The sequence below is a fragment of the Myotis nattereri genome (assembly GCF_964212035.1).
Source record: "Myotis nattereri genome assembly, chromosome: 1".
Classification (NCBI taxonomy): domain Eukaryota; kingdom Metazoa; phylum Chordata; class Mammalia; order Chiroptera; family Vespertilionidae; genus Myotis; species Myotis nattereri.
The window spans coordinates 143,545,513-143,568,750 of NC_138075.1; positions in this window are offsets into that span (position 1 = coordinate 143,545,513).

The window sequence follows — 23,238 nt, forward strand, 5'->3', positions numbered from 1 at the left end:
TTTGCTAAACTGCAGATCGCGAGCCACATGCGGCTCTTTGGCCCCTTGAGTGTGGCTCTTCCTAAGCCTTAGGAGTACCCTAATTAAGTTAATAACAATGTACCTACCTATATAGTTTAAATTTAAAAAATTTGGCTCTCAAAAGAAATTTCAATCGTTGTACTGTTGATATTTGGCTCTGTTGACTAATGAGTTTGCCGACGACTGGGCTAGACTAAAATCAGAACTACCTGGAGGACCTTCATTCCTTTTTCGAGTTTAAACTCTGATACCTCATTTAACCATCCCCTCTCATCATGGTGGTGGAAAACAATAGAACTGCAATTTTAAGTTAAAAATGAGTGTATTACAACAGGTTGGAGAGTGAATCATTGGAACTAGTCAGACAACTTTCTGTGATGGAAACCCACAACTAAGAAAACTTAAACTTCCTGTGTTTTTATAAATGATAGCAGGGATACCTGTAATTACCTACATAAATGATGACAAAAAAATATGCCCGTAAGGTGTTGGATTACATTTGAAGGGAAGCTGCCTTGTTTGCTCTACTCAAGAAAGAAGGCATGTTGACACACAGGAGGATAACAGCTAATGCATTTTCGGCGGGACATGATTGTTCTCTATGAGATTCATCAAGCCCAACAAAAGAATCCCTCTGACAGCCGAAACTACCCCTACACACACACACACACACACACACACACACACACACACACACTCACCATCCTTTACACCTAACACTACATGAGCTGGCAGACTGGGCTCTAGAGTCAACTGGATCTGATGTGTATTTTACTTTTTGGATCCGGTTCCCATTGTAAATCAGATAGGAGGAAGTTTTACGGGCTCTGTAAGCTACAAAATGTCTGCTCCCAGATAACTTGCAAGGCCTCCCATCACACCAAAAAACCCTGTCGTCTCAGTCCAGCAAAAGTAGACTTATAAGATGATGGAAATGGCATGCACTGTTCCTGTAACCAGTCATCTAAAATAAATGGGGAATTAATATATAGTTTTGCTATTTAAGAGATACATGAAGGCAGGCAAGCTTAAAGTATAAGTTAGAACATGTCATGTCAAGCCACTTAGAAAACCCTAACTGGTGTGATTTCTTTTCCCAGAATGGACAGTTCCCATTCATTTTTCCAGGTGGAAGTTTCGTCAGTGAGCGCCCTCTAGCAAATTATGAAATCCTAATATAAGACTCTTCCATCAATAAGCAAGGTGTTTCTTTTTCTTTGCTTTGCACAATACATGGACTCCCAGGAGCAAAGTTCCTCTGGAACACATTATTCCTAAGAAGGCTCTTCTTAACACCCTTCCCACAGAGTAAGTCCTGAATCTTTTACAGGGTTTTGGCATTTACCTACTTGAATACAAAGGTGATTTGAAAATTCTTGCTCCATTTGTTATTTCATTCTAATGGGCCCACACCCTTCATAAACAATCCCTTGTTCTTTGAAGTGCAAGTAGCTTATTTAGCCTAGCCAAAAATAGAACTTAACAGGAATTATCATTAAGTGAAGCTATTCTCTGAATAGAACCATTAAAATCAGTCACAAGATAAAGAACACATGTAAATGTTCTTTTATAGAGAAACTATTCTTAATTGTCTAGATTATGTTCTGTAATTCAGTTGATCACTTTCTGAAACTATATATGTCAGTAAAACAATGTTGTATTGTTTCATTTTGTCACCTACTACCTAAAAGAATATAGTATTGCAAAGTTCAGTGAGTCAAAAGTGGAAAGACCTGATTGCTACTTCTAACTCTATGGTATGATTTTCTCAGTGTTTGGTTTTCTCTTTTGTCAAATATTGTATAACTAGAGGCCCGATGCACAAAATTCATACAAGGGGCTTGGCCCTCGCAGCCTCGGCTTGTTCCTGAAGGTCATCCAGGCAGTAGTTCTGCCATTTGGTCTAATTAGCATATTAGCTCTTTATTATATAGGATTCTTAAGCAGTTGTTAAAAATGTCCACCCAACAAAGAATGAATGTGAGCTATTTAGGGAGGAAGGAAGGAAGGAAGGAAGGAAGGAAGGAAGGAAGGAAGGAAGGAAAGAAATAAGTTTTTAATTACAATGTCACCAGCACTTATATCTCTGTTTATCTGCCATTGCCTCAAGCTTTGGTGTCTGCTGATTAAATCTGTCTTAGCAACAGTTTTATAATATTGCTCCTAGATATGAAATGTCCATAGAGACCTTACTTTCTGGTTAGCATGTCTTAATGAATCACCACATTTTCATATTTTCCCACAGGAAAGAAACATGGTCCATTAGGAAAAGTTAATGCATGATGACCTCTCCCCACCCCTGTCCTGAACAAGTCTCTGCATCTTCTCTTTGTATAGCCCTAGATATTTCATGTTAGCTATTAAAAATGATGCCAGTTTTGGTCACATTTCTTACAAAGATGTAGAACTTACTGCAAACTCATTAAAAATCAACAACAACAAAGAGGAAACAAGCCCCCCAAAGGTCAAAACTTTAGTTAATTTACATAATTAGTAAAAATTAACACCAAGTGATACTGAAAAAGATGGATGCAACCTCACCACCAAATCTATAATTCCAATACCACACACATACAAACACCTCATACACATGTGTATTCACTAAATAGAGAAACACCTGGTTAAACCCCAAAGATATTTTTGGTAGCACTTTTATTAAAAGGAATTTCCCCCCAAAATATTATAAATCATGGCATTTTAGATCTCCCAGCATCTGTCATATTAGGTCAAAGATGATTAGTATTTTGATGATAAGTTAAATACATTTTAAGAGAGAGTTAATTCAATGAACACTTGGCACACAGGCAAATTCTGTGTATACAGGTAGCATTCCCCCCAAAAAACACTACTATTATTTTCATATTATATTCAGACATGAGGCACTGATTAGGCATGTGTTGACTGAGTATGTGCAAATCCTCTTCAGGGGAGGTAGTCACGGACTGGAGGGTGAACAGCCTGCCGGTCACTTGTCACTGCCAGGTTGCCGGAGGTACCTGCATCTCTCTCCCTCAAACCCTCGTGGAATTCTGCAGCCAGATAGGCTGCTCCAGGATAAATCTGGCTTCTGGTGAATAAACAAAGGTCCATCTTATCTTACATTTTCCTCATTATTTTGCTAAACAGATTGCAAAAGTTTCCCTCTGTAAGGCCTACTCAGCAAGTATTTCTTCTAAGACATAAAGCTGAAATACTTCCTGGCAGCATGGCTCAGTGGTTGAGCATCTACCTATGAACCAGGAGGTCACAGTTCAATTCCCAGTAGGGGCACATGCCCAAGTTATGGGCTTGGTCCCCAGTAGGGGGCGTGCAGGAGGCAGCCAGTGGATGATTCTCTCTGGTCATTGATGTTTCAGTCTCTTTCCTTTCCTCTCTGAAATCAATATACATAAATAAATATTAAAACTGAAATACTGAGAAAATTTTCATGATCACAATACAACTTAAAACCTTAGAAGTATTCCAGTGTTCCTGACAAGTAACCAATCTAGTCATTAGAGACTCATATGAAATAGTACATCTTTGTTGATAAAATCTAAACTCCTAAAACTTCCTAAAAGGCCTCCAAGAGTTTGCCACCAACTTTATTTTTCTCCTCCTTCATGGAGTACTGTGAGCTGCCCTCCAGCGGCCAGTTTGCCTGTTTTCACTCTCAGAACTACCGTCTGTATGTGCTCATCGCCAGGAGATAAACTATGATCATTCTAAGACAATAATCATCATGCTGTTGCCTTTTGCCAGATCGCCTTTCCCACCTTCCTATGAAACCAGGAATGAACGTATTTCCTGATGAAAGAAAGAGATATGCCTGGAACCTCATATCCCTGTATCGATTTGAGGCCTGGAGTTGTGACAGCCATATTAAAAAACCATAGGCCGTAAGCAGAAAAGGAAAAGCCAGCAAATGAAGGAAGACAAAATGGAAAGCCAGAAAGAGCCTCTATCTTTCACAGCATGTGAGCAATGCAAATAATGCCAGCAGTCACCTGTCTTCTTACTTCTAGCTATGTGAGAAAAAATGAACACCTATGTATTTAAGACACGGTTAGTCACATTTTCTGTTACTTGCAGTCTGATAACTTCTGCTTCACACCTGCAGTTCAGTCCCATCAGACAATTTACCATTGTCCCAAACATCTCACACTTTTCCTACCTTCGTATCTTTTCTCCACTTAGCTTTTCATGTGGCAAGTGTTTAATACATATTATAAAATGAATAATGTGAACTGGTTGATTATATTTTACATTTAAATAAGTGGTCTCCAACTAGATCAAGCAATTAAAAATTATTCACTGATGATGATGTGTAAGGCATGGTATTACATTTAATTTAAATTTTGAGCTTTCATTTCATCAGAATCATTGTATCCATTCCAAATGACAATTTCTTGGATTATTGTACTATACTTTCACAAGATTTCCAACAGGGGGAAATTGGATAAGGTACCTCTACTTATTATTTCTTACAACTGCACATCTCATATAATAAAAGCCTAATATGCAATTGTCCCCTTGGGCAGTCGTTCCACCGTGAGTTTGACCACTCGCTATGATGTGTGTTGACCACCAGAGGGCAGCGTGGAACATGGAGGGCATCAGTGATGCACTTGGACCTCTCACCGGCTACCTGGGGGCGAGAGTGACAGGGACAGAGGTGCACTAAAAATGCAGGGTGTCCACCAACCTCAAGCACACTCTCACTCCCTTGCTACTCTCACCTGGGACACCAGGGCTCACGTGCCAGGGAAGCCCCCACGCTCAGGTGTAGGGCACCTGCAAGGAGCCCACCCCACACCTGTGCGGCCTCTTCCAGGTGAGCCAGGCAACAGCCGCTGGGACTGCAGGGGCCAGTTGGGTTCCTCATGGGTTTGCTCAAGAGCCGGTCTGCAAGGCCAGTCAGGAGAGAACACACTGCCCGCCGGCTTCCGTACTGTGCTGCTGGCATGGCCCAGAGGCCCACACAGCACCTTGGCACACAGCGTCTAGCCGTATTCACCACATCTTCACATGGGGACTCGGGTGCTGTGACTCAAGTGGAGGGGGGTGTGGAAGCCCAGGGGGCCCAGGTGCTACCCAGGGCCCAGCAGTCAGCTGGGACCTGCCCTTCCATGCCAGACACTCATGCTTCAATCACCGGCAAGGCCTATACACTGCACCTGTGCATGAATTTCATGCACCAGGCCTCTAGTGAATCTATAATTACCTCAAAACTAGAGGCCCGGTGCACAAAATTTGTGCACTCAAGGGGGTCCCTCAGCCTGGCCTGTGCCCTCTCTCAGTCTGGGAGCCCTTGGGGGCTGTCTGACTGACGGCTGGGGAGCAGGCCTCAGCTGTTAGTCAGATATTCTTAGCGCTTCCGTGGAGGCAGATGAGGCTCCCACCACCACTGCTACATTCACCAGCCGTGAGCCTGGCTTCTGGCTGAGTGGCGCTCCTCCTGTGGGAGTGCACTGACCATCAGGGGGCAGCTCCTGCATTGAGCGTCTTCCCCCTGGTGGTCAGTGGGCATCATAGCAACTGGTTGTTCTGCCATCAGGCCAAAACTGGCTCTCTGACATCCCCCAAGGAGTCCCAGATTGCAAGAGGGCACAGGCCAGGCCGAGGGAACCCACCAGTGCACGATTGGGACCAGCCAGGGACATGGGAGGGCTCCAGGGCATGTCCAGCCCATCTCACTCAGTCCCAATTGGCCAGACCCCAGCAGCAAGCTAACCTACTGGTCGGACCATCTGCCCCCTGGTGGTCAGTGCATGTCATAGCGACTGGTCGACCAGTCAACTGTCTGCCCCCTGGTGGTCAGTGCACGTCATAGCAAGCGGTTGAGAAGCCTTAGCATATCATTAGCGTATTACACTTTGATTGGTTGAATGGCCGACCAGACAACCAGACACTTAGCATATTAGGCTTTTATTATATAAGATAAAAAGTTTAATTTTTGCCCAGCATCCATCTCATCTCCTTAAAACAACTCCCACATTTCCTGTAACCACCTCTTCTATTTCCAGTTCATGTGGGTCAGATGGTCTAATCCAGGGGTCCTCAAACTTTTAAAACAGGGGGCCAGTTCACTGTCCCTCAGACCGTTGGAGGGTCAGACTATAGTTTTAAAAAAACTATGAACAAATTCCTATGCACACTGCACATATCTTATTTTGAAGTAAAAAAACAAAATGGGAACAAATACAATATTTGTATTTGCATGTGGCCCGCGGGCCATAGTTGAGGGCCCCTGGTCTAATCAAAGCTTGCGCTTCATGGGTAATGCCATTCAGACCTGATCAATCAGCATAGCCCACCTCCTAGTTCAGGAATAATCCAGTTATTCACATTAGTACAGTGATGCTCAACTGAATTGTGGAGGAGAAGAAGCTTTCTCTATTGAGGCTGCTTAGTTTTGTAGGATGAAAGGCTTGAACCAACAGGGCCCACGACATTGAGCCAACCAGAGAAGGAAGTCAGTGCAGAGGAGAGCAGAGCCAGGAGATGAGCCTTGGTTCTGACAACAGTCTATGCCCCTGAATCCAGCCATGCTTGAAGCTGGTGTGCCCCCTGGACTTCCCAGTTGGGCGACTGAGTAAATATCCTTTTGTTCTAGTTGTTTTAAAAGTTTTTGAATTTAAAAAGAACTTTAGTGAAGATTAGAATCACATTCAGTATACAATACAGAAGTAATCTGTGTAGTAAAGTTTGAAATACTTTGCACTATAATAAAAACATCATTCCACCAATTAGAATTCTGTTTTGCATTTTTACCTCTTAAGTGTAATGTCAATTCTTCTCCCCTTCAGATCCTGGTGTTCCATTAATTTTCTTGAACAACAAAGTGTTTCTGATGTATGCTGTAGTTTATGTAACTTGCCCATTTTTTTCACTGGTGTATACATTATTATGAACGTGTAAGAGATTTTTGTATATTAAAGTTAGAGACCTCTGTCTGTTATGCATGTGGAAAATACTTTTTCCCACTGGCATTGGCCTCTCAGTTTCACTTGAGATGTTTATTCAGTACAGAAGTATTTAAACTTTTATACTTATATTTATCAATCTTATTTTTTGTTATTTCTGGAATTTCTATTAATACTTTAAAAAGGCTTTCCCCCACTGTGGAAAAAGTATGCAGTTTCCTCAAAAAATTAAAAATGGAACTCTCATTTGACCCAGTAATCCCACTTCTAGGAATATATCCCAAGAAAACAGAAACGCCAATCAGAAAGGATATATGCACCCCTGTGTTCATAGCAGCACAATTTACAATAGCTAAGATCTGGAAACAGCCTAAGTGGCCATCAGCAGAAGAGTGGATTAAAAAACAGTAGTACATCTACACAATGGAATACTATGCTGCTATAAAAAAGAAGGAACTCTTACCATTTGCAACAGCATGGATGGAACTGGAGAGCATTATGCTAAGCAAAAAAAGCCAGTCAAAGAAAGATAAATATCACATGATCTCACTCATGTGTAGAATCTAATAAACAACATAAACTGATGAACATAAATAGATCCAGAGACAGAGAAGCATCAAACTAACCATCAAAACTCAGAGGGAAGTGAGGGGAAAGAGGGGGTGGGTAAGAGATCAACCAAAGAACTTGTATGCATGCATATTGGCATAACCAATGGACACAGACATTAAGGGAGGTGAGGGTATGTGTGGCAGGAAGGAGGGGGCAGGGGGTATGGCCAGGGAGAGGTCAATGGGGAAAAAAGGAGACATATGTAATACTTCAAATAATAAAGAATTAAGTAAATAAATGAATAAACAAACAAACAAATAAAAAGGCCTTCTTCAATCCCAATATTATGCTTAAAATCTGCCCATATTTTCTTGTTATGTTTATAGTTTCTTTTTTAACAAGTATAAATAATGTAAAAAGCACTGTAGGAATGATATTTTTACCAATGGGTTACATGTTTGAGAAATATTTATTCACTAATGCATATTTTTCTCAGTGGTTCAAATGCTAAATCCTTTATCATATGCAGGTCTGAGGATGCACATTTTAATTTGTTTATTAACCATCTATTTCTCAGCCAGTACCGCATTTTTTTAGTTTCAGCAATTTTATAATACATTTGAACACCTGTTTAGGTAATGTCCCTTCTCAGTATTTTGGGTTTTTTTAAGAATTCTCCTACCTATCTTTGCATGTTTATTCTTCAAAGTGAAATTTAGAATCATTCTGTCAGATTTCTCACCACCTTCCCCACAACAAATTAGAATTTTTATTGACAATACACTGTGTCTAGAGTAAATTTATATCAAATTGACCTGTTCAAAAAAATTAAGTCTACCTTTTCTAGGATATAGCTCTCCATGTATTCTAATCTGTTGTCATGTTCTCACATCTTTTCATCCTACTGTTGTGTACAATGCTGTAATTTTATCCACCCAGTTCCTGCACGTTTCTTAAGACTATTCTAGATATTAAGGCTATCTAGTTGTAAAGGTAACTGGAAAATTTTCCTTTTATATTTTCTTTGTAAGAATGTGGTGTATCAGAAAGTTACTGAATCTATTTCCTTATTCATTCACCTTAATGAACATCCTCATTGCCTTAGAAATAGGAAAAGACTTTTACAAGTCTGTAAGATAGGTCATTTTTTTCAATATTTTCTAAAAAACCCTGTTGATTCATAATTCTTCAGGAAACAAGTGGGTGATTAGTATAATTTAAATTTTTAAAAACTGACCGCTGGTGTAAAATACACACACGCCTGCACACATATGTACATAGAAGTTCTCTGGGTTGGGACATGCTTTCTTCTAGAATTGAAGCACAGCATGAGCAGTAAGTTCAGTGGCTTTAGAAGAAAAACACTGGCTGTTTGCAGAGCCCCTTCTCTGCACCATCAGCTTGTTCCTACAACAAGAACACGCGCCTTCCTTCAAGTGGCTGCTCGGAAAAACCACTCTTTTCAGTGATTCTCAAAAATTAAAGCCTGCAATGTAAAAATCAGGAAAGGAAAACGTCTCATCAGATGCGTTGTTACATCTTCTTTTACCGGGTTCACAGCAGAAGTTTAACAATGCACAAACTTGGCTCTGTGGCTTTGTGTTTAGATAATGATCGGAATCCATTAAAGTATCCTTTTATGGTTGCTGATCTGCCCACTGAACATCCAAGTTTCCTTTTTTTATTGAATTTATTGAGGTAACATTGGTTAATAAAATTATATAGGTTTCAGGTACACAGTTCTATAAAACATCATCTGTATATTGTTTTGTCAAATCTCAAAGCCGAGCCTCCTTTCATCACCATTTATCCCATATTTATCCTCTTCTGCCTCCCACCACTCCCCTTTCCTTCTGGTAATCACCATACTGTTGTCTGTATCTATGAGGTGTGTTTTTGCTCCTTTTTTAAATTTATTTATTTTTTGCTTTGTTTAATCCCTTTGCCTTTTTCACCCAACCCCCAAATCTCTCTTCTCTGGCAGCTGTCAGTCTGATTTCTGTATCTATGAGTCTGTTCCTCTCTTGTTTGTTAGTTTATTTTGTTCATTAGATTTCACACATAAGCAAAATCATATGGTATTTGTTTTTCTCTGACTGGCTTATTTCACTAAGCATAATACTCTACAGGTCCATCTATGCTGCCACAAAAGAAAACTTCCTTCTTTTTCACAACTGAGTAATATTCCATTGTGTAAATGTACCACCCCTTTTTTTTAGTTTTTTTTTTATTTCAAGAAAAAATATTTTAAATATAATAATGTTACATGCAATAAACATTAATATCTCAAGAAAAATGATTTTAAATATGATAATGTTACTTGCAATACACACCAATTATTCAAGAAAAACGATCTTACATATACTAATATTATATGAAACAAACATTAATATTTCAAGAATAAAAGGATTTTAACTATAATAATATTACCAAAACTGTACTGACATAGCATGATATCACAAGAGTTGTAGGAAATATTAAAAATCTACAATAACAGGATTACTTCTATGATATTCTAGAGTATTTTTCCCCCTCTGGCTCTAATTTTGTTCATCAGTTTATGTTGTTCATTATAGTCCACAAATGAGTAAGATCATATGATATTTATCTTTCTCCATCTTGCTTATTTCGCTTTGTGCATGATGCCTTTAAAGTCTATTTTGTTGGATATGAGTATTGCTACTTCAGCTTTTCTTTTCTTTTCCATTTGCATGGAAAATGTTTTTCCCTCCCTTCACTTTCATTCTGCGTGCATCTTTTGTTTTGAAGTGGGTCTCTTGTAGACAGCATATAGTTAGGTCATGTTTTTGTGTCCATTCAGCTATCCTACACCTTTTGATTGGAGCATTTAATCCATTTACATTTAGGGTTATTGTTGAGAGGTACTTATTTATTGCCATTTTAATTCTGTATGGCTAGATTTCTCTCTCTGTTTCTTCTTCTCAGCAATCCTTTGAAGCAATCCCTTTAGCATTTCTTGTAATGCTGGTTTGGTGGTGATGAACTCCTTTAGTCTATAGTCTAGAGCCGTGTTTGGCAAACTGCAGCTCAAGAGCCACATGCGGCTCTTTGGCCCCTTGAGTGTGGCTCTTCCTAAGCCTTAGGAGTACCCTAATTAAGTTAATAACAATGTACCTACCTATATAGTTTAAGTTCAAAAAATTTGGCTCTCAAAAGAAATTTTAGTCATACTGTTGATATTTGGCTCTGTTGACTAATGAGTTTGCCGACCACTGGGCTAGAGTTTCTGATGAGAAATCAGGTGTCAGCCTGATGTGATGGGAGCTCCTTTGTAGGTAACAGTTTTTTTTTCTCTTGCTGCCTTTAAGAGTTTCTTTTTGTCTTTAATTTTTGGCATTTTAATTATGATGTGTCTGGGTGTGGGTCTATTTGGGTTCTTGTTTGGGATTTCCTGTGCCTCTTGAACTTGTGTGACTTTTTCCTTCACCAGGTTAGGGAAATTTCCTACCATTAGTTCTTCAAACACCTCTTTTCTTTTCTTCCTTTCTGCCTCTTCCGGCACACCTACTATTCTAATATTGTTATGTTTTACATTGTCCCACAGCTCCCTTAAGCTGTCCTCTTGTTTTTTAATTGCTTTTTCTTTATTTTCTCAACTCTGTCTCTAAGTCACTGATTCGATCCTCAGCTTCCCCTAATCTGTTGTGTATTCTTTCCAATGTGTTCTTTATTTGTGTTATGTCATTCTTTATCTCAGACTGTTCTTTTCTCATAGTTTCTATATTTTTTTTCATACTGTTGAGCATTTTTAACATCATTACTCTGAACTCTGTTTCAAATAAATTTCTTATCTCTGCTTCATTTATCTCTTCTCCTGGAGAATTCGCTAGTTCTTTCATTTGGGGGTTGTTTCTTTGTCTCCTCATTTTGGTTGTCTGTTTGGGTTTGTGACTATGTTTTAGGTAGATCCTCTTTACCCCTCAGTCTCTAGTGCAGGACAGTGTTACAGGCTGTTTCTGACTTATATCAGGCAAAGACTCTAAGCCAGTGATTCTCAACCTTGCCTGCACATTAGAATCACCTGGGAATCTTTTTAAAATCCTGATTTCTGGTCCTCATCTAGGCCCAGAAATCAGGATTTTAAAAAGATTCCCAGGTGATTCTAATGTGCAGTCAAGGTTGAGAACCACTGCAAGCCTTTAGAGACCACCACAGAGAAACACATGAGTCAGATCCCAAGAGATGAATCCCAGCTGGGACCAATCTACACTCCCCTTTCCCCTCTACAGTGGGAGCCACCGACCAGACTAGAAGTTCCTTATGAGAGGGGATGGCGTGTCCTTCATCACTGCGCACCAGCCCAACCTGGATAAAACTGCCACTTGCCAGCCATACTGCTGAAGCATCCCATCTATTCCCTTCTCGCCCTGTCCTATTTCTGAGCAGCTCCGATTATAACTCTCCTTTTCTCTCTTCTCTGCTTTCTAGCTCTGAAAGGGAAAGGGCTGTGTATGCCTTGCTCTTTGTGGTATCCACTGTTCAACACAAAGCAAGTCTTTAGCCCCATTGACAATTGGTCTCTGTCTATTTGCCTAAATTTTACCTATCACATAACAATTATGGGGGTATAAGCCTGATTGGAAATATTTGAAATGGCCCCATTCAATACATCTTGTAACAATTCTAGTGGATAAATCCTTTTCAGGAAACTCAGATGTATGGGCACTTTCTTGGTGGGGTGGGGTTGAAGGTAGAATTCTGCTTCCTAGGAGAATATTTTTCTTATCATTGTTTTTCTTCCCTTTGGGACTATACACAGATACCCATAAGCTTGTCCTCAATATTCAGTGAATTGGAGATAAGTAACATGCCCCCAGCTCAGTGGGCTTCAGACGGAATATGGCCAGTTCCTTGCCTTGCCCCTCACACTAACTTCCACCCACCAGCCTTCCCTTTTTCTTTAATATACACCTTCACTCCCTGAGTACAGCTTTCTTGCTAATAACACCAGACAGGTTACTTACCCACTCTACTCCTCAGTCTTTTCAGCTATAAAGTGGGAATATTGTTATTTAACTCAGACTTGAGGATTAAAAACCCATGACTAATACTTAACACTTGATAAATTATGGTTATCACATAAATTCAGTACATACAAATATTCAAATGAAATGTTTTGATTCCTAGTGTAATTTTTTAAAATGCCTCTCATTTGAGAGAAAACATGACTTTTAGAGGAACAGCTGAAAAACTGAGAGTTTGATTCAATTGTTATCTTAAGAAAATGTAAAATATCCATGGGTATTAAATAACTAGTATTTCTAAATGAGAAAAAAAAATAGGAATATACCTATTTGAAACCCCTTTGAGAAGATTCTTAGAAAAGAATAACAGTTGAATAAAGTTCTGTCAGACTATTTTAATCTTCCCTGACAAAGTGACAGATCAGGTAAAAATAGTGGTGAGCAAGCCTTTAAATTCTGATCATGGAGCACAGTTACCCATAAATCAAAAGGTGAAATTTACCTATCAAGTAACAATTATGGGAATATAAGCCTGATTGGAAAGCTGCACTGACAGTGTAGTTGATTCTCTCTTACCGGAGGGACATACTAGTATAACTGTGTCCCACAGACTTGAGTCATGCAGGAATTAGAACTGGCCTAGTGAAATTACATGATTTTATCCATGGGACTCTTGCATATGCATTTTATGAACTTTATCTTATTGCATACTCCCTTTTCCCACACTTAAATTTTACACATGGGGATGAGGTAAGTGTGTGGGGGGGGGGCGGGGAGGGGGAAAATCCAAGGATATATCTTATCTATACACAGAGGACCCAAGTAAAAAATATTTGGCATCTTGCCCTGGCCCATGTGGCTCAGTTGGTTGGCATTGTCCCATGCACCAAACGTTGTCTGTTCTATTCCTGGTCAGGGCTTATGCCTGGGTTTCAGGTTTGATGACCAGTAGGGGGTATGCAGGAAGCAGCCATTGATGTTTCTCTCCCTTCACCTCTCTAAAAATCAATACACTAGTCTTTAAAAAAATTATATTTATATATAATTTTAATATAAATATATAATATAAATATATATGATATAAATATATATATATATATATATATATATATATATATATATATATATATATATATACTAGAGGCCGGTACACAAAATTCGTGCATGGAGGGTACCCTCAGCCCAGCCTGCACCCTCTCCAATTCGGGGCCCCTCAGGGGATGTCCAACTGCCAGTCAGACATCCTTCTCACAATCCAGGACTGCTGGCTCCTAACTGTTCAACTGCCTGCCTGCCTGATCACCCCTAACCTCCTCCCCTGCAAGCCTGATCACCCCTAACTGCCTCTGCCTGCTGGCCTGATTGCCCCTAACTGCTCCCCCCCCCCACCGGCCTGGTCTCCCCCAACTGCCCCCCGTGCCAGCCTGGTTGCCTCATGTAGCCTGCTGTTCAGTTTTTGGTCATCCCTCAATAACCTCCCTGCTGGCCTTGTCACCCCATGCAGCCTGCTGTTTGGTCGTTACTGTTACTGTGACAGCATCCCAGACAATTTGCACATTCCTCTATTACACACACACACACACACACACACACACATATCTACATATCTTTCCAAATTAGAAGGGAATAACAATGGCTCATGCTTTTTCCAATCATCAAGCCCTCAAAATGAGCTTTTTAAAGAGTGCAAAAAATGCACTTGATATGTAATATGAATTTATTCTATGTGTTTTATCAATATTGCCATGAACAAGTAAATCAAAAGTCAAAATATCCATCTCTAAAGCTAAAGCAACAGTCTTAGTGAGCAAGAATTTACTTTGTAATTCTCTCTCCACAGACAGACCCATTGTTGCTAAGGTGGAAAGTTATTGCTGCTGGTCAGAAACATTCTTGCCTTCAGTGCTGAGGTTTTTTTCCTGCCTGAGGAGAAGGAGAGGGGAAACCACTGAGCTCCATCAGCAAAGCTCTTGGTCTTGTAGCTTCAGAAGGGAAAGCTAATACTCATTGTTAAATCTACAAGGGCATATGATCACCAAGACAAACTTCGCAAAAATTACCTCATTATGAGTACTAAATTAGAAGCTATTCATTCCAACACTGTCCCCCCTCCACATTTACATTCTATACAGAGAAAGTTAGCATTACGCCTCTCAACTGAAGTAAATGGGAGAAGAGACTGGGACTCAAAATAAGAACAAGCTTTCACAAATGAAACAAATAACATGTCAATTGCAAAGAGTGTATAAATGTGAAGCATTGTACTGATCATTCAAGCTGTCCAAACGTGGAAAGTCCTGCCTGAAAACTTCTGCATATCCCATCACTAAATGAGCTCAAGTAGTTCCCCCAAGGGCAGTGTCAGAGGGAATCCCCACACCAGATGTTTTGATGAGATTTCAAAAAGCCATTCCAACACCAAAGGGGTGATCATACTGGAACCTAAATTGTTACTCCAAACCTTTCCATCATTTTTTCTTTTCTTTCTTTTTTTTAAATATGTTTTTATTGATTTAAGAAAGAGAGAGAGAGAGAGAGAGAGAGAGAGAGAGAGAGAGAGAGAGAACCATTGATCAGCTGCCTCCTGCATGCCCCCAACTGGGAATCCAGCTGGCAACCCGGGCTCATGCCCTGACCAGAATCGAACTGTGACCTCCTGGTTCATGGGTCGATGCTCAACCACTAAACCACACTGACTGGGCTGTCCACTGTTTTTTCAAAGCATAGATGCATGTGCATAGCTTATTCTAATTGTGTTCTAAATGAATTTCAAAAAGTCATTTCTAATGAGTTAAAATCAGATGGTTTTGTTCTTTAAATGACTGTAAAAATGTTTATTAATGGAAAAAGGTTAGAGTACTTAAAAAAAGTAGCATAAAGAAAGGATATAAGCTTTGTAACCAGCACTTATTACCTATATTACCTTGGGCAGAATGCTTAACCCTTCAGAGTCTCAGTTCCATCAGCTGCTAAAACAAAGAGCACAGTCCTGTGAATTTGTTGAAAGGACCTCCTGGAGTAATATGCCCAGTTCCTACAGCCCAGACGCTGCCCAATAGATGGCATCCACTATTATTCCTGCTGTTCTTATAAATAGAGAATAAAATAAAGACCTTGTGATGTGAACTTGATTTTATATTGAGGAAGCACTAAACACCTTGAAAAGAAGAACTGTAATCCTTAATTTTTTAGAACATTTCTTCAGAAGCATTTTTCATTTAAAAACTTTCCTTGGAAATGGAGGACATGATACAAAAGGATAAAATCACTTTTTTTCACACAGAATGTAACTTGTTTTTTTAATGAAACCTTTTGAGCCATGTTCCTGGGAAAATGATTTGTGGTCTGAGCATCAACAAAGGAATAACCTGTGACAAAGAGGTCTATTAGGAATTATCCCTATTGGAGCCCTTATAACTTTCAGTTTCCTGAAAACAAGGATTTGTCCTAAAGGACCTCAAATCAAGATATAAAATTTAGGGAAAAATAATAGTAACACATTAAAAATCTCATAGCATACTTTTAAATATATTTTTATTAATTTCAGAGAGGAAAAGAGGGAGAGAGACAGAAACATCAATGATGAGAGAGGAACATTGATCGGATGCCTCCTACCTGCCCCCCTACCAGGGATCAAGCCTGCAATCCAAGCATGTGCCTTGACTGGTAATCAAACCATGACCTCCTGATTCATAGGTCAATGCTCAACCACCCAGCCACACTGGCCAGGCTCATAGGATAATTCTAACCTCTCAGATGCACAAGTGGAATGACCACCCACAGTACACTTTTGTGAAATGATAAGCTTTCCCTGTGAAAGAAAACATTTGCAAACTTTTCCCATCCCTTTCTCTCTCTCTCTCTCTCTCTCTCTCTCTCTCTCTCTCTCTCTCTCTCTCACACACACACACACACACACACACACACACACACACACCGTAGTATATAATCAGAGGGTTTTAAAACTCCCTGGAAAACATGTAGAGTGTAACAGCACTGTCTGGAAATGGAATGGTTGGACATCTAACATGGTGAGCTCTCTAACAGTGGAACCTGGAGTTTCAGATGTTAAAAATACTAAGTTTTCCTGAAGCAGAAGAATAAACTTCCAGATTTCTTCCGATCTCAGCTTAAATTGTTCAGTTGGTTGTCTTTAGTTTTCCTAAATTCAATCTGTGAATGACTATTATTCAGTAACTTTGATAAACAAGCAGACTACCTTCACTCTTCAAAACATCTTTTTACCCCCTTCTAGTCCCAACTCCTCAAAACACTCATCGCTTCTTACTCAAACCAGGAGCTGATAGAACCAGTCACATTCTGTGCTCCCCCGCCCCCTCCTACTCAGAACACTGTAAGAAGTTATATAAAACCTATCCACCTGCCTCTTAAATAAAACTTTTCAATCAGCTGATACACTTGCTACCAGTGGATCTGGCAGGGTGTCCAGGAAGGTGAAAGGAAATACTGGGAAACACTGGAATATACTGAGAGAAAGGCATCTTCACGTCCATTGAACTGGGAGAGAACTAGAGGTGCTGTAGCCCCACCCGCCATGTTACTGATGAGGAAACCAAGTTGCACCTCAGCACCCAGCTTGTTAAAGGCCGGGCTTAAACGAAATCTGATACCCAACCCCTAGTTCAGTTTTCACTCACACACACACACACACACACACACACACACACCTTGATTTCACTTGAAATTTTTCCGCTGGTTTGATAAAGAGTGAAACCACTAAAAATTGTTGTGAAAAAAGGTGGTTTTATAGTTGACTGACTTAATTCCAGAGGAGAGAGACAGAAGGATGCCTCAAAGCAACATGATTACCAGAAGGGCGCCCAGTCAGGCACAGTCGTGGGGGATGGGAGAGTCCAGAATACCCCTGAGGGAGAAAGTAAAGGGAAAAAACGTCCTATGACTTAACCATGATTTAACTATGGGCAAAGCCTCTGTTTGTGGAGTGGGAGGAGGATGAGTAACAATAATTGCCACTTAGGGCTTCTTCCCCAAAGTACTTAGGACTGGTTTTTCCAGGAAGAGCGCAGACAAGCTACGACAGCCCCCGGCAGGTTTCCTCACAGCCCGTGGCTGGCCTGGCACCCCTCTCCCGCAGATGCGCCCCTGGGCCTGGTCCCCATTCAGAGAGCACACAGCCCAGGACACGATGCCGGCAGGAGCAGTGGTGGGGGTGGCGTTAGAAGCCAGAGGCGGCAGGACTAGAGCTCTGGTGTTTCTCAATCTGCACGTGTCCAGCATTCAGAGGGAGCTGCCTGCCTGGATGGCAGTTGAGAGCAACCGATGTGCTCACCTGGGACAGCCCCTTCCCCACCCCCCACCCATCTTAGCTCTCCTTTTCCCTTCGTCATTCAAAAAAGCAGCCCAGGTTGGGAGCTGCCACATCAGCATCAGCGTCCACTCGAAACATTCAGGAAAACCTTGCATTCACACGTGACCAGTATTTCCAGTCAAAACCTGTGGCTTTTGTTTTCTCTCTTCATTCTCCTGCATCTTTCTGGCCATTTTAGCATGGTTGACATTATGGAGAATTTTGAAGATAAATTAGGACTGAAAGGACGAATAGAATCTGTCCCACATTATTTCAGGAAATGAAAATAACATAGATGACTTTTTAAAAATACATTTTTAATGATTTCAGAGAGGAAGGGAGACAGAGATAGAAACATCAATGATGAGAGAAAATCATTGATTAGCTGCCTCCTGCACACCCCCTACTGGAGATCAAGCCTGCAACCCGGTCCTGTGCCCATGACCAGAATCAAACCACGGACCCTTCAGTCTGCAGGCCGATGCCCTATCCACTGAGCCAAACCAGCGAGGGCCTAACATAAAGGACTTTTTAAAGAATGTCAGCTGTTCATATATCACCTTCACAATTCCTCCATGTTACATACTTAATATTTTATTTAAATTTACTTTTTAAAATTTTAAGATTTACTTTAGTCTCAGTCTAAAAAAATAAAATTCTGTCAGATCATGGATTTGAAGTGCATGTGTATTTTTCTAGTTTACATTAAACTTAAGTATATCACTGAACATTTTTGAAGTTCACTCATATACCACCGAAAGTTATCAGTGGGAAGCACTGACTTGGGCAACACTGAGTTAGTCAAATCCAAGCATGCTGCAAAGCACACGGGACAAAGTATGTGGAACTTTGATATGAGGGGAAAGTAAGGAGCAATCAAAGGTGGGGAATAGAATCAAAGCCATGCTGAAAGGAAATTCATCTGCTAGACACAAACAGGATGCACTGGAGGGGAGAAGGCCTAGATATGAGGAGGCCAGAAGTCTATGCCAGATAGTGGGAGCCTGGACTACACTGACAGGCTTGGGAGAGGGGGACGGGATGAAAAGCTCAATGTTACTAGAAAAGCAGACAAGAACCTGCTGACAGAGAAGAAGAAAACTGAAGGCGACAATCAAGGATGACTGCAGTTTTCACAGCCGTGATGGCTAATGCTGATGGCAGATTATGAAATGAAAATATCCAATAAGCATTTAGTAATGTGGTTCAAGAGCTGGATGTAGGGAAAGGGCCCCTGATTGGGAGTGAGCAGCAGAGATTTAAAATTGTTGAATTTTAAATGCCTTTTAGATGAATTTAAGGGATGGATATGCATCCCAAGGAACAAAGTAAGAAGAGCCAAGTACAGTCCTATTCAGGACTCCAGGCTGAAGGAGCAGAGGAGGAGGTCATTGATCAACAACCAAAAATATGCTCTAGAGCAGGTTTCTCAGCCTTAGCAGGACCTTGGAGAGACTGGGGAACTTTAAAAATTACAGGATCTGGATCCCACCCCCAGACCAATTAAGTATGTCTTTCTGGGGCCATAGCATTAATATTTTTACCAAATTAAGATTCTGAAAAGTATGGAGAATTCAAGACATATAAAAACTTTAAACCAGGCCTCTTAATCCTCCACTTCAAGAAGCAACCCAATTCCCTAGAGCATTTTCTATATAGAGATAATAAGAGAAATAAAGTACATGAGTATATTAATAGTGATTTTATCTGTGTAGGATTTCTGTTTTGTTTTATGTGGGGGTTTTTTTTATGAAATCTCCATTTTTTTTTTTATATCCTCCCCCTCACCCACCATCTTATTCAGAACTTTAGTTGTTTCATTTGTGAAGGTCTCTCAGGTTATTTAGTTTGTGCCATCATTTTTTAAAAATACATTTTTATTGATTTTAGAGCGGAAGGGAGAGGGAGAGAAAGAGAGAGAAACATCAATGATGAGGGAGAATCACTGATTGGGTGCCTCCTACATGTCCCACACTGGGGATGAAGCCCGCAACCCAGGCATTTGCCCTGACCAGGAATGAAACTGTGACCACCTGGTTCATGCTCAACCACTGAGACATGCTGACTGGACTGGACAATCATTTTTAATAAAATAAAAGTCTATGTGCACATTGCCAAGTTTTCTTTTTCTCAATTGTCAATGCTTCTAAAAGTGCAGGGCCTAGTAAAAGATATTTTCTTTTATCCTGTGTATTTTTTTTCCAATTATAAACTTGGTGGATTTTATTTTTATACATATGTTCACATTCTCTTTGTCCCAGCCTAAGACAGTTTCACTGATTCAACTGGGTCTGGCACAAATCAAAGTTATAAATCTGGGTTTAACTCAATCCTACAAACATTGATTCTTTTGTGATGAGTAGTCATATGTTGACCTACCTTAACATTGAGTAACTGGGCCCCTTTCTGTTCATCACAATATTTTCAGAGATCTCTTTCTTTTTTTCCTTTTATTGTTGATAGTATAATGTTAAAAAAAAATAATGAAATATTTATGCAATTTCAGATTTTTTTAAAGTTTTTGTTTGTTTGTTGTTATTACTTTTCACATTGGATAGGAAAGAAATAAACTTCCTAAAGAAGATGCCCATCCTAAATTCAGCTATACCTCTCAAGTTGTCCTGCAAATGATGCCTGGTACACATCTGAAATATTTTCTCAGATGTGAATCTAAATACATAGAGGCAATCCATTCTAAATAGTATATGTGCAAGTAAGGCTGTGATATTGGAAAATTAACTCTATCATTTACCTACAGCCTTTTAGAACAAGTTATTTCAGATAGTGTAAAGCATTCTTTCCTAAAACTCAGTAAATCACAGTAAAAAATTCAACATTTTTTTATGTTTTTGCTAGGCAACAATATCTTGCACTTACATAAAGCTTACTATGTGATAAGATAAGGAAACTGAGTCAAAAAAGTTAAATAACCTAAGATTATATGTAAAAGAAATAAATAGCTCATTATTAAGTTCTAAATTAACTGAGAGACAATTCACTAAGAAATCAACATGTAGAAAATTGTTGTAAAATCTTAGAATATCAGAACTTGTTTTCTTGGAGATCAAGATTTGACCAAAGAACTAATATGCATATATGTATAACCCATGGATGCAGACAATAGTGCAGTGAAGACTTTTGGGGGTGGGGGGGGGCAGTTAGAGAGGGCCAATGGGGAAAAAAGAGGGACATCTGTAATACTTTCAACAATAAAGATAAATTTTTAAAAAGGAGATCTAGATTTTTATGTCACGCATTTGTTTTCTTCTTCACATCCTTTCAAATACACCCTATGTTCATAATTGTATAACCTCTTACCCGTTAGTATTTACAGAACAAATTGTGTGCATATTCCACACAAGACCCCTTTAAATATTTGAAAACAGTGATTAGGTACACTGACTGGTAAGCTCTCTTTTTTACATACTGAACAGCCCCATTCATTGACCTGTTCCTCACAGAGATGTCTTTCTTCTGGTTTCTCTCCCCAGACCTCCTAAGGACTTCTATCTCTTTTTCTGAATTCTGTGCTCTGTAGAAGTAAATGTGATAGTTCAAGTTAAGCTCAATCAAATCTGAGGGCGCTGGGGGAATAGTGCCTGCTTCATTTTTTGCTACTGTCTCTCGTGATGCTCGTTTCCTATTGAGATTTTTCGTATCTAAATCCCATTCTGAATTCACTGTTGATGCTTTCTGTGAATAACCTCAAGTATTTCTCAGGTGCTGAAGCCAAGACACGTGGCCCCGTCTGATGCTTATAAACTGCTTGTTTCTTTTTATAGGTATTAAAGAACATTAAAGTCCTTTTGAACTCATAGTCAAAGTGGACTAGACATGGCAAGAGAAAAACATATGGAATCAAGCTCTATACAACATTCACAGAAGAAAATTTAATACAGTTGTCCAACAGTAAGCCTTAGCGTGCATCCTATATGAAGATTTCAGAAAATTTCTATGATTGTTTTAATACCAAAAGGATACTTTCAAATGATTCTTCTGTCTCCATAGAAAATTTCTAAAGGCATCAGAGGTACCCAACCAGCATGGCTCAGTGGTTGAGCATTGACCTATGAACCAGAAGGTCATGGTTCAATTCCCAGTCAGGGCATATGCCCGGGTTATGGGCTCAATCCCCACTGGGGGGCATGCAGAAGGCAGCTAATCAATTATTCTTTCTCATCATTGATGTTTCTATCCCTCTCTCCCTTTCTCTCTGCAATCAATAAAAATATATTTAAAAAATAAAAAATAAAATCATCATAGGGTATCCTCACAAAATTTATGAAACCAAGCCATAGTCTCTAAAAAATGCATCCTTTGTCATAAAGGCTGGTTTTCATTTGATTGGGGGAGGGGAGCTGGTATTTTTATCTTTTCATCAGGAGACAAAATTCACACCGCATTGTACATGTACAGGGATTTGGCAGGATGAATAGAAAAATGGAAGTTTCTCCAAGCAGGAGCCAAGCCTTTATGATCTCAAACAGCAGCTGAAACTGTCTGAATGAGTGGGCAGAACAAAACCAGTGAGATTGTGACGGAGCTGGGTCACTAATGGACAGAATGAGGATGACCAAGGTTGAAGGAGAGACTGAAAAGTAAAGATAAAGAAAAAGGGGAAGCAGCAAATTGAGGTGAGAAAAATAATAGTTGCCAAAATGATAAAGCGACAAAGTCAGGAGTTAGGAAGGGATTGAAAGTAGGAAGAATAGAGGATGATTTACAAAAGAGGTGGAACAATTCATGGAGAATTGCTAGAGTAGAATAGAACAATCAAGTGTAGAGTAGCTAAAAACTCCTGTTTCCTAGGAGAATTTTTAATACATAGATATTTTCTCATGTTTAATATTTGCTTAATATTAAATTAAGAAATGCTTTACTTTCAATAATTCTGACTGAGGGAAAGAGGTCATATATCAAGTAGGAAACAGGATTTCTCAACCTCAGCAGCACGTAAGAAACATCTGGGGAACATTTAAAAATTAAATTTTTCATTTGATTTCTCTTATAGTTGATTTTTTAAACTTTGCAAGTGAAGTTTTTAAAAATACATAGCCATCTTTTCAGTTTAAAGCTTAACTCAACAGGGAGTCCTTACTAGACCTGTGGAAAATTACCTCTCTAGTTTTATTGAACTTTCCCGGAGTATTTAAATTTTAAGACATCTTCCTTTTCCTCGCAACTTCCTTATAATTTTCATTTTGAATTTTCATGATGTCATGGGGAAATGCTTCTGCAATGTTTCTATGCTAAATCAACACTTTGATTCCCTTTTCAAATGATGTCCCATTGAGAAAGACACACTAATTTCAAGATCCACATGGCTAAACAGAGTCTCAAGTTCAAGTTTCCTACCACTACCAACAGATTGTGGAAGAAAGAAAACTACTGATTAAAATCCAGAAGTGAAATTACTGATTTCTGGGAAAGGTATGACTTTCAGAGA